This window comes from Saimiri boliviensis, chromosome X (assembly GCF_048565385.1).
Source record: "Saimiri boliviensis isolate mSaiBol1 chromosome X, mSaiBol1.pri, whole genome shotgun sequence".
Lineage (NCBI taxonomy): Eukaryota > Metazoa > Chordata > Mammalia > Primates > Cebidae > Saimiri > Saimiri boliviensis.
The window spans coordinates 70,257,407-70,272,836 of NC_133470.1; positions in this window are offsets into that span (position 1 = coordinate 70,257,407).

Here is a 15,430-nt window from a genome sequence, read left to right on the forward strand (position 1 = left end):
AACTTTAGTATTAAATTATCATATTAAAATCTACCAAATTTACGTAGATTGCTCTTTCATTATGTTTCTTAATATTTAATGGGCATTCATTTGCATCCTGTATTTTCACACTACTATAAGGAACTGCCCAAGACTGGGCAATTTATAAAGGAATGAGGTTTAATTGACTCATAGGTTAGCATGGCTGGGAAGGTTTCAGGAAACTTACAGTCACACCGGAAGGCAAAGGGAAGCAAGGTGCCTTCTACACAAGGCATCAGGAAAGAGAAGAAATGCATGAAGAACTACTAAACACTTATAAAACCATCAGATTTCATGATAACTCAGCCACTATCAAGAGAAATTCATGGGGGAATAAACCACCTGCATGATTCAATTACCTCCACATAGTCTTTCCCTAGACACATGGGGATTATGGGGATTATAATTCAAGATGTTATTTGGGTGGCAATATAGCCAAACCATATCACAGCCCAAGATAGAAATACAACAATACTATTACATAATCACAAATGCAAAGAAGATCAAAAACTGATATAAAGTACTTATTTACCTTTCCCTTTGTATCAGTTTTGTGTATCTGCAAAGCAAATTATCACATACTTAGTGACTTAAAACTACACCTATTTATTAGCTCATAATTCTATAGGTCAGAAATCCAGGCATTTTTGACTGAATTCTCCTTCTAAGGACATCACCAGACTGAAATCAATGTGTCTACTAGGCTGTACTCTTATATGGAGAATCTGGGAAAATATTTGCTTATATGCTCATCCATATTGTTGGGAAAAATCCAGAATAAGTTTCTTGGTGTATTGCTTGCAGGCTATCAGCTGGGAATTTTTCTCAGCTTCCAGTGGCCATACTTAGGTCCTGAGCTGTGGTCCACTTAAGATCAGAGCTCACAAAGGCATGGTAAATATTTCTCACATTTCAAACTGCTTTGATTTCCTTTTTTGCTAACAGCTAGAAACAAAATTTTAAAAAGGGCTTGTGTGATTACATTAGGCCTATTAAATAAGCTTTCTGATTAATAAGTCATCTGAAAAAATCCCTTTTGCCAAATGTATTAGTCCACTTTTATACTGCTATGAAGAAGTACTTAAGATGGTATAATTTTTAAAGAAAAAGGTTTAATGGACTCACAGTTTCACATAGCTGGGAAGACTTCACAATCACAGTGGAAGCAAAGGGAGAAGCAATGTCACATCTTACATGGCAACAGGCAAGAGTGTGAAGAGAGCGTGTGCAGGGGAACTTCCCTTTATTAAACCATCAGATCTCCTGAGGCTTATCTACCATGAGAACAGAACAGGAAAAACCTGTCCCCATGATTCAGTAACCTCACACTGAGTCCCTCTCTTGACACATGAAGATTACAGGAGCTACAATTCAAGATGAGATTTGGGTTGGGACACAGCCAAATCATATCACTGTGTAATGCAACAGAATCACTGGAGTAACTACAGAGGTCAAACATTACAGAAGCCAGCTTAGAATTATGTGTAGCACACACATTTAAATATTGAGCCTCAGATCTATTCCTAAGGGTTCCTGTTATCTGATATCCTCTTGGTATATTTTGTTTCATGTATCCCTATCCACCAAAGGCATTGCTCAGTTTTGCAGCAAGGCTTACGCTTGCAACAGTAAATGATGTTAAAAACATGAAAGCCATGAATCCTGACTCTATTCTGTAGTAGACTCTGAAGCCAATAGTAGATGATGAAGACCATAGTATTCTTTCCTAGAAGTAAGATTAGGTCTTTCAAGATTCTTCAGAGTACCAATCAATATACATTCAATAAACACACTTCTTGTCTTACAATAAGGTTCTATACAGATAAACTTATTATAAGTAGAAAATACGGTAAGTCAAATTTGCAATATTGCATATTTGACTTACCATATTTTCTACTTACAACAGGTCGATTGAGATGTAACCCCATCAGAAGATAAAGGACATCTGTACTTATTTTCTTTTCTGCCATGGCTTCAGTGTATTATTATGATAAAACTATTATATCATTCTCCACCACACACAAACACACTAGGTAAAAGGAAAGAAAAGAAAGAACAAATTTGCTGTTTCGAATAGAAAACCCATAGAGTTTATCCTCAGTGTTTCCTTAGGAAATATAATAACACAGTTTAGCAATAAAAAACAATAGATAGTATCTATGTTATTTGCTTTCCTCTTTTGATTATTTTTTGAAATTGGGACATATTATTTCTTGCAGCTTTTAGGTAATATACATACAACTTCTTCATAAACCTCTAGATATACTTAATTGAATTTTTCCTGAAAAACTCATTTTGTATGATTATTTATTTTGTAGTCATTTTCAATTATTTTGTAAGCTGAATTTTGAATTGGCATTAAGTTTCTACATATCCATGAAGAAAATGACTATGACATGTCATTTATATTCATAAACACGAGCATGAGTATAGCTCTATGTTGGGCACCACAATAATGCATCAAGCAATTTTTAAAATCTGAATCTCTAGTCAATAGGTTCATGTATTTTGTTAGAATAGATATTTACCAAAATTTTTCAGAATATTTGAAATATCGGACAGAAACACTATTCACAAAATTACTGTATTAATTGCTATAAAATAATATTATATCGGTGGTTGGTATAAAAATTTTGTAGTCCCACTTCTCCCCTAGCTGATAATCTTGTGCATGTCATCATGATGCATACAAATATGAAAACTATTTCCACACACATTTTATCATATTCTGCCTTTCCAATTTTATTATTGTGATATCCAGAGTAACCCATTATTCTATCTTTTCTGAATCAGTAGTTGTTTCCTTAAATACTGCCTTTCTTTCTTTCTTTTTTTTTTCACATTTCTTCCTTCACTCTCTGAAACTGAGATTTCACTAATTTTCAGGGGAAAGGAAAATTTATTTTTTTGCCTGTCCATTGCCATCTGGGGAAAATGTCTTTCCCCAAATGTCTCTAGCTCCATTTCTTTACTGTCAGACAACATGTAGTTATCAGACTAAGATGGAAGCGGTTTCTTACAAACCATTATCTAGACTCTTTTACCATTGGCACCTCACCCAGTGTATTGCCTTGGGTAGATAGACAGACAGATAGACAGATAGACAGACAGATAGATAGATAGATAGATAGATAGATAGATAGATAGATAGATAGGTGATAGATAGATAGATATTCTCTTATTTTTTAATCACAAGGAAATTGTGGGTTGAGTCTTTAGGGAAAAGTGGCGTGACAGGACATGGTCTTTTGTTGAATTTGCCTTATAATTCTTGTCAAAGCCAAGAATCTGATTGAACTACAAAAAAAAAATTAATCTGTGCATGAATAAAGTTGGAAGAATGTTCAGTTTTGGAAATATGTGTATATATGTATATGCACAAACAAGGAATCCCTGTTATCTTAGTATAATTTGCTCATACATTTTCTCTCCACTTCAGCTTCCAAGCATTACTTAAACAAGTCAAGTTGTAAATGTGTATGAAATACATTACCTGACTACTCCAGAATCTTTGTGACTTCAGTGTAAGTAAATTCTGAGAAATTTGATTATAAATCATTACCTGTCTTTGAAATACTAAAATCAAAAGCAAATCAACCTTTATCATTTGTCACTGGTATTAAGCTTTATTATATAGGTTTATAAGACCATATTTTAAGTAATTTTATTTGGATACAAGGCTGTTCTATTTCATAGGCTTCACATGCAGGCATTCAAAATTAACAAAATGAAAACATCTGAAGACTCTAAAAAATACAAATTTTCCACTTTTTTGAAGAGATGGAAAAAAACGTTCAACTTAAACCCAGCAAAGAAAAACAGTTTTGAAATCACTACATAGGAAAAATTGCTATATCTGATTTGAAATTCTCCTCAAACACTTAATAGTTATGGGCTACATAAGTTCAGCCTTTATATAACATTATTCCAAAAGCATTAACCAGAGGAGATAGACTTTTGTTAAATGAAACCATAGCACAAGCATTGTGAATCTGTAAAGGTTTATACAATAAAGCTGAAACAGTACTGAACTTCCTGCATCAACAAGATCAGCTACTGAAAGAACCAGTTCTTGTGAAAACATAATGAACCCATAGTATAGAAACTGTTTACAATGTCTCAGTAACAGTTCTGTTGATTAATTGCATTATATATATATATGTATATATATACATATATATGTACATATATCATAGAAAATTTATTTAAGTCTTAAATGATACCACTTTTAATGCTATGTAAGGGGAAGTGTGGAATGAATTACAAACAAATTATGAAAATGTATGTGTGGAATGCACATTACTATAAATCGTAGTTCTTTATTTTTACTTAAAATGATAATTTTAAATAATAAAAATTATTCATTAAAATATGTTTAAAATTTATTCACTTTTTAAATATACCTACAAACTAGAAGTTGATTATGGCAGAGGCATATTGTTTATCATCAAAGATTCATGTGTCTCTTTCATACAATAAAGTTTGTACCACGGACTATATTACAAGCTCTCTCTTGAATATAGGTAAACATACATGAGCTCTGACACACTAAATTAGAGCACAAGCTCTGTATGTAGCTTCTAATTCAAGGTACTTAATTAACCACTGAAACTTCCTCATGCTCTCTTCTCTTTCCATGGACCTTGAAGACCATGTGGTGAAGATGGTTATAACACAAAATAGAAAGCACCTGGATCTCTGACTCACATTTTGAAAGAGGGATGTTCAGGTAAGTCATCTAATCAGGAATTTTTTTTCATCGTGGAGGGCTAAAACTCGTTGTGTTAAGATGCTGCGTTTGGAGTTTGCTACAGCAAGTAGTCCACTGTAAGTAATAGAGTAATACAGTGACTCGGGAGTGAGCATAGAGATAAAAAGCTAAATTGCCGAGAAGTCTAAAATACTCAACAAAGAAATGTTTGTAGAAATGGTTTGAAATGTACACAGTCTTTAATAGATATTAATAATTTGTATAATCAATCCACAACACACCTAATGCCCTAGAATAATCAGGTCAATACACGAGAAACTATATTTTCGGTTTTTTATACCTAGATTTCATTGCAGTTAAAAAAATATATTTTTAAAATATCTTCAACGTTTATTTTAGATTCAAAAGGTATATGTGCAAGTTTGTTACATGGCTGTATTCTGTGATGCTGAGGTTTAGAGTGTGATCGATCCCATCATCCAGGTAGTGAGCATAGCATACAAGTGTTAGTTTTTCCACACTTGGCTCCATCATCCTCCTCTCTGGTAATTTCCAGTTCTTATTCTTGACGTCTATATGTCCATTTGTACCTAATGTTTAGCTTCCACTTATAAGTAAAAATGTGATATTTGGCTTTCTATTCCTAAATTAATTTGCTTAAGGTAATGGCCTCTAGCTGCATCCATCTTGCTGCAAAATGCATGATTTCATTCTTTTATATTGTACACAGTATTCCAGGGTGTATATGTATCACATTTTTTTCACCTTTTATTTTAGGTTCACAGGGTACGAGTTCATGTTTGTGACATGGGTAAATTGCATGTCACTTGGATTTGGTCTACAAATGATTTAATTACCTAAGTAGCAAGCATAGTGCCTGACAATTTTTGAAGCTTAACCTCTTCCCACACTTCCTGCTCAAGTAAGCCCTTGTGTCTTTTGTTCTATTCTATGTGTCAATGTGTACTCAATGTTTAGTACTCACTAATAAGTGAGAGCATGTGGGATTTTGCTTTATCTTTGTTTGTTCACGCACTAAGAATAATGGTGTCCAGCTGACTCCAAGTTGGTGGAAAGGACATGATTTAATTTTTATGTGCCTTCATAATATGCCATAGTGTGCATGTACCATATTTTCTTTATCAAAGACACTACCGATGGGCTTCTTGGTTGATACCATTACTTTGCTAATGTGAATAGTGCTGCGAAGAACATATGAATGAGTGTATGTGTCATTTGGTAGAATGATTTATATTCCTTCGTGTATATACCCAATAAAGGGATTGCTGTGTCCAATGGTAGTTCTGCTTTAAATCCCTTAAGAAATCTGCAAACTGCTTTCCAAAGTGGCTAAACTAATTTATATTCAACCAGTAGCATATAAGCATTCCCTTTTATCTGCAAACGTCAACAACATTGGTTATTTTGCAGCTTTCTAGTAATCATTCTAACTGGTGTGAGATGATATCTCCATGTGATTTCAATTTGCATTTCTCTAGTGATTTGTAATATTCAGCATTTTTTCATATGCTTGGTGAGTACATATATATCTTCTTTGGAGAAGTGTCTGCTCATGTATTTTGCTAATTTTTAAAAGAGGTGGATTGTTTTTTGCTCCTTGGTTTACTTAGGTTTCTTACGGATTCTGGATATCAAACTTTTGTTAGATGTATAGTTTGCAAATAGGTTATCTTTTTACTCTGTTGATGGTTTCTTTTGCTTTGCAGAATCTCTTCAGTTTCATTAGTTCACAGTTTTTGATTTTTGTTTTGTTGCAATTGCTTCTGGATATTTGGTCATGAAATCTTTGACAAGGCTTGTGTCCACAATCATATTTCTTAGGTTTTGTTTTCTTTTCTTTCTTTCTTTCTTTCTTTCTTTCTTTCTTTCTTTCTTTCTTTCTTTCTTTCTTTCTTTCTTTCTTTTCTTTTTCTTTATTTTTTTTACGACAGAGCCTTGCTCTGTTACTCAGACTGGAGTGCAGTGTTGTGATCTTGGCTTACCATAACCTCTGCATCCTGAGTTCAAGCAATTCTCATGTCTCACCCTCCCAAATAGCTAGGACTACAGGCTTGTGCCATCATGCATAGCCATTTTTTTTTTGTATTTTTAATAGAGATGGGGTTTCACCATGTTGCCCAGGCTGGTCTTGAACTCCTGACTCAGGCAATCCATCTGCCTTGGTCTCCCAAAGTGCTAGGATTACAGGCATGAACCACTGCACCCAGACCTGGATTTCATATGTCTTAAACAGAAATTCTTAATCCTTCTTGAACTTATTTTTTAAATAATTTATTTATTTTGTGAAATGAAGGGTCAAGAGTCTATCTTCTGCATATGTCTATGGAAGTATTCTTGCACCATTTGTTAAATAGGGAGTCTGTTTTCCATTGCTTGCTTTTGTCAACTTTGTGAAAGATTAGATGGTTGTAGGTGTCATTTTAATTCTGTTTTTCCTAACATGTTCCATTGTTTTATGTGTCTGTTTTTGCATCAGTACCATACTTCTTTGGTTATTGTAGCTTTGAACTACAGTTTTAAGTCAGGTAGTGCGATGCCTCCAACTTTGTTCTTTTTACTTAGAATAGCTTTGGCTATAGAAGCTCGTTGTTGGCTCCATATGAATATTGGAAGAGTGTTTTTTACTAATTCTGTGAAAAACAGTCATTGATAGTTTGGAATAGCATTGAATCTATAAATTACTTAAGGCAGTATGGTCTTTTTTTTTTTTTTAATTGTACTTTAGGTTCTGGGGTACATGCAGATCATGCAGGACTGTTTCATAGGTACATACATGGCAAGGTGGTTTGCTGTCTTCATGTCCCCATCTCCTTTATCTGATATTTCTCCCCTCGTTATCCCTCCTCACCCTCCCAACCCCCTGCTGTCCCTCCCCTAACTGCCCCCGGCTGACCACAGTGTGTGATGCTTCCCTCCCTGTGTCCACGTGTTCTAATTGTTCAAACCCGCCTGTGAGTGATAACATGTGGTGTTTGGTTTTCTGTTCTTGCGTCAGTTTGCTAAGGATGATTTCCAAATTCATCCCTGTCCCTAAGAAGGACACAAACTCATCGTTTTTTTATGGCTGCATAGTATTCCGTGGTGTATATGTGCCATGTTTTCTTTATCCAGTGTATCGTTGATAAATATTTGGGTTGGTTCCAGATCTTTGCTATTGTAAACAATGCCGCAATGAACATATGCGTGCATGCATCTTTATAATAGAACAATTTATAATTCTTTGGATATATACCCATTAATAGGATTTCTGGGTCAAATGGTATTTCTATTTCTATGTAATTGAGGAATTGCCACACTGTCTTCCACAATGGTTGCACTAATTTGCACTCCCAACAGTGTAAAAGTGTTCCTATTTCTCCACATCCTCTCCAGCATCTGTTGTCTCCAGATTTTTTAATGATCACCATTCTAACTAGAGTGCGATGATATCTTAATATGGTTTTGATTTGCATTTCTCTAACGACCAGTGATGATGAGAATTTTTTTCATATGTTTGCTGGCCTCACAGATGTCTTCTTTTGTAAAATGTCTGTTCATATCCTTCACCCACTTTTGAATGGGTTTGTTTGTTTTTTCTTATAAATCTGTTTTAGTTCTTTGTAGATTCTGGATATTAGCCCTTTGTCAGATAAGGAGATAACAAATATTGTTTCCCATTCTGTTGGTTGCCAGTTCATTCTAATGATTGTTTCCTTTGTTGTACAGAATCTCTGGAGTTTACTTAGATACCATTTGTCTATTTTGGCTTTTGTTGTCAATGCTTTTGGTGTTTTCGCCATGAAGTTCTTGCCTATGCATATGTGCTGAATGGTATTGCCTAGGTTTTCTTCTAGGGTTTTTATGGTGTTAGGTCTTATGTTTAGATCTTTAATCCATATGGAGTTAATTTTAGTGTAAGGTGTCAGGAAGGGGTCCTGTTTCTGCTTTCTGCACATGGTGAGCCAGTTTTCCCAACACCATTTATTAAACAGGGAATCATTTCCTGATTGCTTTTCTCAGATTTGTCAAAGATCAGATGATTGTGGATGTGTGGTGTTTCTTCTGAGGCCTCTGTTCTGTTCCACTAGTCCATGTCTCTGTTTTGGTACCAGTACCATGCTGTTTTGATTATTGTGGTCTTGTAGTATAGTTTGAAGTCAGGCAGCACGATGTCTCCATGTTTGTTCTTTTTGCTTAGGATTTTCTTGGCTATGCGGGCTCTCTTTTGGTTCCATATGAAGTTTGAAGTGTTTTTTCCCTGTTCTCTGAAGAAGGTCATTTGTAGCTTGATGAGAATAGCATTGAATCCTCTGTTATTTCACTGAGCAGTGGTTTGCAGTTCTCCTTAAAGAGGTTCTTTACATCCTTTGTTAGTTGTATAGTTGTATTCCTAGGTATTTTATTCTCTTTGTAGCAGTTGTGCATGGGAGTTTACTTTTGATTTGGCTCTCTGTCTGTTATTGGTTTATAGAAACGCTTGTGATTTCTGCACACTGATTTTGTATCCTGAGACTTTGCCGAAGTTGCTTATCAGTTTCATGAGAATTTGGGCTGAGACGATGGGGTCTTCTAAATATACAATCATGTCATCTGCAAATAGAGATAATTTAGATTCCTCTTTTCCTAATTGAATACACTTTATTTGTTTTTCTCGTCTGATTGCTCTGGCTAGAACTTCCAATACTATAGTGAATAGGAGTGGAGAGAGAGGGCATCCTTGTCTTGTGCCAGATTTCAAAGTTAATGCTTCTAGTTTTTGCCTGTTCAATGTGATATTGGCTGTGGGTTTGTTGTAGCTTTTATTATTTTGTGATATGAACAATTGATACCTAATTTATTGAGAGGTTTTAACATAAAGTGCTGTTGAATTTTGTCTAAGGCCTTCTTTGCATCTATTGAAATAATCATGTGTTTTTTGTCTTTGGTTCTGTTTATGTGATAGATTACCTTTATAGATTTGTGTATGTTGAACCAGCCTAGCATCCCCGGGATGAAGCCAACTTGATCATGATGAATAAGCTTCTTGATTGGTTGTTTCATTCTGTTTGCTAGTATTTTATTGAAGATTTTTGATTCAATGGTCATCATAGATATTTGCCTGAAATTTTCTGTTTTAGGTGCGTCTCTGCCCGGTTTTGGTATTAGGATGATGTTGGTCTCAAAATGATTTGGGGATGATTCCCTCTTTTTGTATTCTTTGGATTAGTGTCAGAAGGAATGGTACCAGCTCCTCTTTGTATGTCTGGTATAATTCTGCTGTAAACCCGTCTGTATCTGGGCTTTTTTGTTGTTGTTGGTAGTTTGTTCTTCCTATTCATGAGCATGGAACACTTTTCCATTTGTTTATGTCACCTCTGACTTCTTTCAGCAGTGTTTTAAAATTCTCTTTGCATACATCTTTCAACACTTTGGTTAGCTGTGATCCTAGGTATTTTATTCTTTTTGTATATATTATGAATGAGATTCAGTTAATGATTTGAGTGTCAGCTTGGATGATCTTTTTGTATAAAAAGTCTACTCATTTTTGGTTCTAGATCCTTAAGGAATTGCCTCACTGTTTTCCACAATGGTTAAACTAATTTACACTCCCATCAACATTGTAAAAGCATTCCTATTTCTGCACATCCTCTCCAGCATTTGTTGTTTCCTGACTTTTTAATGATTGCCATTCTAACTGATGTGAGATGGCATCTCATTGTGGTTTCAGTTTGCATTTCTCTAATGACTAGTGATAATGAGCTTTTTTTCCCATGTTTGTTGGCTGCATAAATGTCTTCCTTTGAGAAGTATCTGTTCATATCCCATGTCCACTTTTTGATGGGGTAATTTGTTTTTTTTCTTGTAAATTTGTTTAATTTCTTTGTAGATGCTAGATATTAGCTCTTTGTCAGATGGATAGGTTGCAAAACGTTTTTCCCATTCTGGAGATTGCCTGTTCATTCTGACGATAGTTTCTTTTGCTGTGCAGAAGCCCTTTTGTTTAATTATATCCAGCAATTCAATTACTGGGTATATACCCAAAGGATTATAAATCATTCTACTATAAAGACACATGCACACGTATGTTTATTGTGCACTGTTCACAATAGCTAAAACTTGGAACCAACCCAAATGCCTGTCAATGACAGACTGGATAAAGAGAATGTGGCACATATATACCATAGAATACTATGCAGCCATAATAAAGGATGAGTTCATGTCTTTTGCAGGGACATGGATGAAGCTGGAAAAATCATTTTCAGCAAACTAACACAGAAACACAAAAATGAAATACTGCATGTTCTCGTTCATAACTTAGAGTAGAACAATGAGAACACATGGACACAGGGAGGGGAACATCACACACCAGGGCCTTTGGTGGTGGGTGGGTAGGAGAGGAATAGCATTAGGAGAAATACCTAACACAGAAGACAGGTTAATACGTGCAGCAAATCACCATGGCAGGTTCAAACCTATGTAACAAACCTGCACCTTCTGCACATGTATCCCAGAACTTAAAATATAATTTAAAAATGCTACTAATTTTTGTACATTGGGTTTGCATTATAAAATTTTACTAAAATTGTTCATCAGTTCTAGATGCCTTTTGGATGAGATGATGGAATTGCCTAGGTACACAATTATATAATCTGTTGAGAGACAAAGTTTGACTTCTTCTCTATTTGGATGCCTTTTATTTCTTTATCTTGCCTGATTGCTTTGGCTAGGACTTCTTGTACCATGTGGAATAGGAATAGTAAAAGCACACATCTTTTTCTTGTTCCTTCTCACAGGAGAATGCTTCCATTGTACCCATTCTGTAGGCAATTGGATGTGGGTTTGCCATAAATGGCTCTTAGTATTTTCTAGTATGTTCTTTTGATGCCTGGTTTTTTTAGGGTTTATAACATAAAAGGGTGTTGAATTAGGGTGTAAGCCTTTTCTGTGTGCATTGAGATGATCATGGTTTTTGTTTTTTTGTTCTGTTTATGTGATGAATCAAATGTATTGATTTGCATATGTTGAACCAACCTTGCATCCCAGAGATAAAATCTACTTGATTGTGGCAGACTAGATTTTTGATGTGCTGCTGGATTTGGTTTACTACTACTTTGTTAAGGATTTTTTGCATTTGTATTCATCAAGAATATTGACTCATAATTTATTTTTATTTTGACTCTGCAATGTTTTTGTATCAGAATGATGCTGGCCTGATTGAATGAATTAGAGGGGAGTTTATCCTATTCAAATTTTGAAATAATTGCAGTAAGATTAGTAACAGATCTTCTTTGTACATCTGCTGACATTTGGATGGGAATCCATCTGGTACAGGGCGTTTTCTCATTATTGGGTTTACTATTACCCATTCAATTCAATAATGCATTATTGCTGTTTTCAGTGTTTCACATTTTCCTGGTTCAATATTGGGAGGTTGTTTGTTTCCAGGGATTTATGCATTTCTTCAAGATTTTATATTTTGTGTGCATACAGGCATTTGTGAGTCTCTGAGAATTGTTTTCATGTTTCTATGGGGTCTGTGGTAATGTCACTTTCCTTTGTTACTTCTGATTTTTTTTAATCTCTCTTTTTTCTATATTAATGTAGTTAACTGTTTTATCAATCTTGTTTATTCTTTCAAGAAACAACTTTTTGTTATGTTGTTCTTTTGTATAACTTTTTGTACCTAATTTATTTTCAGGTCTTTTTTGGTTATTTTTTTTCTTCTGCTAGCTTTGGTATTGGTTTGCTCTTGCTCTTATTTTTCTGTTTCCTTTAGGTATAATCTTAGTTTGTTAATTTTAGGTCTTTCTGACTTCTTGATGTAGGCAGTTAGTCCTATAAAATTTCTTCTTACTGCATTATCTGTTTCTCATAGATTCTAATATGTTGTACCTTCTTTTTCATCAGTCTCAATGACTCTTTTGATTTCTGCCTTAATTTTATTTTTTAATCAAAAGTCATTCAGTAACCAGATTATAAATTTCCATAGAAATCTGTGTTTTGAGAGATCTTGGTATTGATTTGTATTTTTATTGTGTTGTGCTCTGAGAGTGTGGTTGGTATAATTACAGTTTTATTAAAAATTTGTTGAAAATTGCCTTAAGGACATGAATGTGGTATATCTTAGAGTATGTGCCATGTGAAGATGAGAATATCTAACCCTTTTATTTTGGGTGGGGTGGGGTGAAGGTGGATTATTCTGTAGATGTCTGTTAGGCCCACTTAGTCAAGTCTGCAGTTTGAGTCCTGAATATCTTTATCAGATTTTTTTTTTTTTTTTGCCTTGATAATCTGTCTAACACTTTCAGGTGGGTATTGAAGTTTCCCACTATATTTGTGTCATTATCCATATATCTTCATAGGTATCTAAGTACTTGTTATATTAATATTGGTATATATATATATATATATATATATATATATATATATATGATGGTTACATCTTCCTGTTAAATTGATTCCATTATTATATTTACTGCCCTTCTTTATCCTTTATGTATGTGTGTGTGTATATCACATATACATTTTTAAATTGTGTTTTAGGTTTTGGGGTACATGTGAAGAACATGCAAGATTGTTGCATAGGTACATACATGGCAGTGTGATTTGCTACTTTCCTCCCTGTCACCTATATCTGGCATTCCTCCTCATGTTATCTCTCCCCAACTCCCCACCCCAACTGTCCTTCCCCTATTTCCCCCCAACAGACCCCAGTGTGTGATGCTCCCCTCCCTGTGTCCATGTCTTCTCATTGTTCAACACCTGCCTATGAGTGAGAACATTTTGTGTTTGATTTTCGATTCTTGTATCAGTATGCTGAGAATGTTGGTTACCAGAAGCATCCATGTCCCAACAAAGAACACGAACTCTTTGTGCCCTTTTTGATTATTGTTGGTTTAAAGTTTGTTTTGTCTGAGATAAGAATATTGACCCTTGCTCTTTTCTCTTTCATTTGATCAACATATGTTTCTACATGCTTTTACTTTGAGCCTGTAAGAGTCATTTTATGTGAGATTAGTCTCTTAAAGAGGGCATATCTTGGGTCTTGCTTCTTAAAACATATTGGCACTCTGTGCCTTTTAAGTGGGGATTTTAGCAGATTTATATTAAATGTCAATGTTGATATATAGGCAGTTAACCTTGTCATTATATTGTTATCTGTTTGTTATGTAGACTTGATTGTATAGTGGCTTTTGTCTGTGGGCTACGTACATGAGTGTGTTTTTGTGGTGGTGGGTATTGGTGCTGTATTTTCCTGTTTAGCATTCCACAAGGATCACTAATAAGGTAGGTCTGGTGGATATATCACATTTTTATTTTTTTTTTTACCTAGTTCACCACCGATGGACACCTAGGTTGTGAATCATGCTGTGATAAACATGCAAGAGTATGTATCTTTTCAGTAAAACACTTTATTTTCCTGCAGCTATATATCAAGCATTTTACATGGGATTGCTGGTTCAAGTTTTAACTTCTGTTTTAACTTCTTTGAGAATTCTCCAAACACTTTTCCACAGTGGCTAACCTAATTTACATTTCCAGCAATAGTACATAAGCACTCCATTTTTTTCCTCTACCCTCCCAGCATCTGTTAGTTTTGACTTATTAATAATGGCCATTCCGACTCAGATGACATAGTATCTCATTGTGGTTTTGATTTGTATTTATCTGACAATTAGAGTTATTAAGTATTTTTAATATATTTGTTGGTCACTTCAATGTCTTCTTTTGAGAAGTGTCTGTTCATGTCTTTTGTCTACTTTTTTAATGGAGTGGATAGGTTTTTGTTTGTTGATTTATTTAAGTTTCTTATAGATCCTGGATAGTAGATTTTTGAAGAATGCAGTGTGCAAAAATTTCCTCCCATTTGAGAGCTGTCTGTTTGATCTCGTAGTAGTTTACTTTGCTGTGCAGAAGCTCTTATATTTACTTAGGTCACACTTGTCAAATTTTGTTTTCATAACAATTGCTTTTGAGGACTTCATCATAAATTCTTTCCTAAGGCCAGTGTTCAGAATGCCATTTTTCTAAATTTGTTTCAAGAATTTCTATAGTTTGAGATCTTACAGTTAAATATTTAATTCATCTCGAGTTAATTTTTGTATATGGTGAAAAGGGTCCAATTTTATTCTTCTGCATGTGGCTTAGCAGCTTATACCAGAATTATTTATTGAATATGATGTCTGTTCCCCACTGTTTATTTTTTTCTGACTTCGTTGAAGATCAGATGGGTGTAGTTTTTCAGCTTCGTTTCTGAGTTCTTTTTCATGATCCATTAGTCTATATATGTTTTTCTAACCATACAATGTTGTTCTGCTTACTGCGGTCTCATAGTGTTTGAAGTCAGGTAATTTGATGCCTCTAGTTTTGTTTTTGTTGATTAGATTTGCTTTGGCTATTGCCTTTTTTGATTCCATATGAATTTTATGTATTTTTTTCTAATTCTCTGCAAAATGATGTTGATACATTAATAGAAAGAGATTGGTCTATAGATTGCTTTAGGAAGTATGGTCATTTTGATAATATTGATTCTTCCAATCCATGAACAGGAAATTATTTTCAGTTGTTTGTGTCATCCATGATTTCTTTCAGTAGTGTCACATAATTCTTGTTTTATAGATTTTTTATCTCATCTGTTCGGTGTATTCCTCACTTTATTTTTGTGGCTATTGTAAATAAAATTTTATTTTATTTTAATATTAATTAATTAATTTTTTG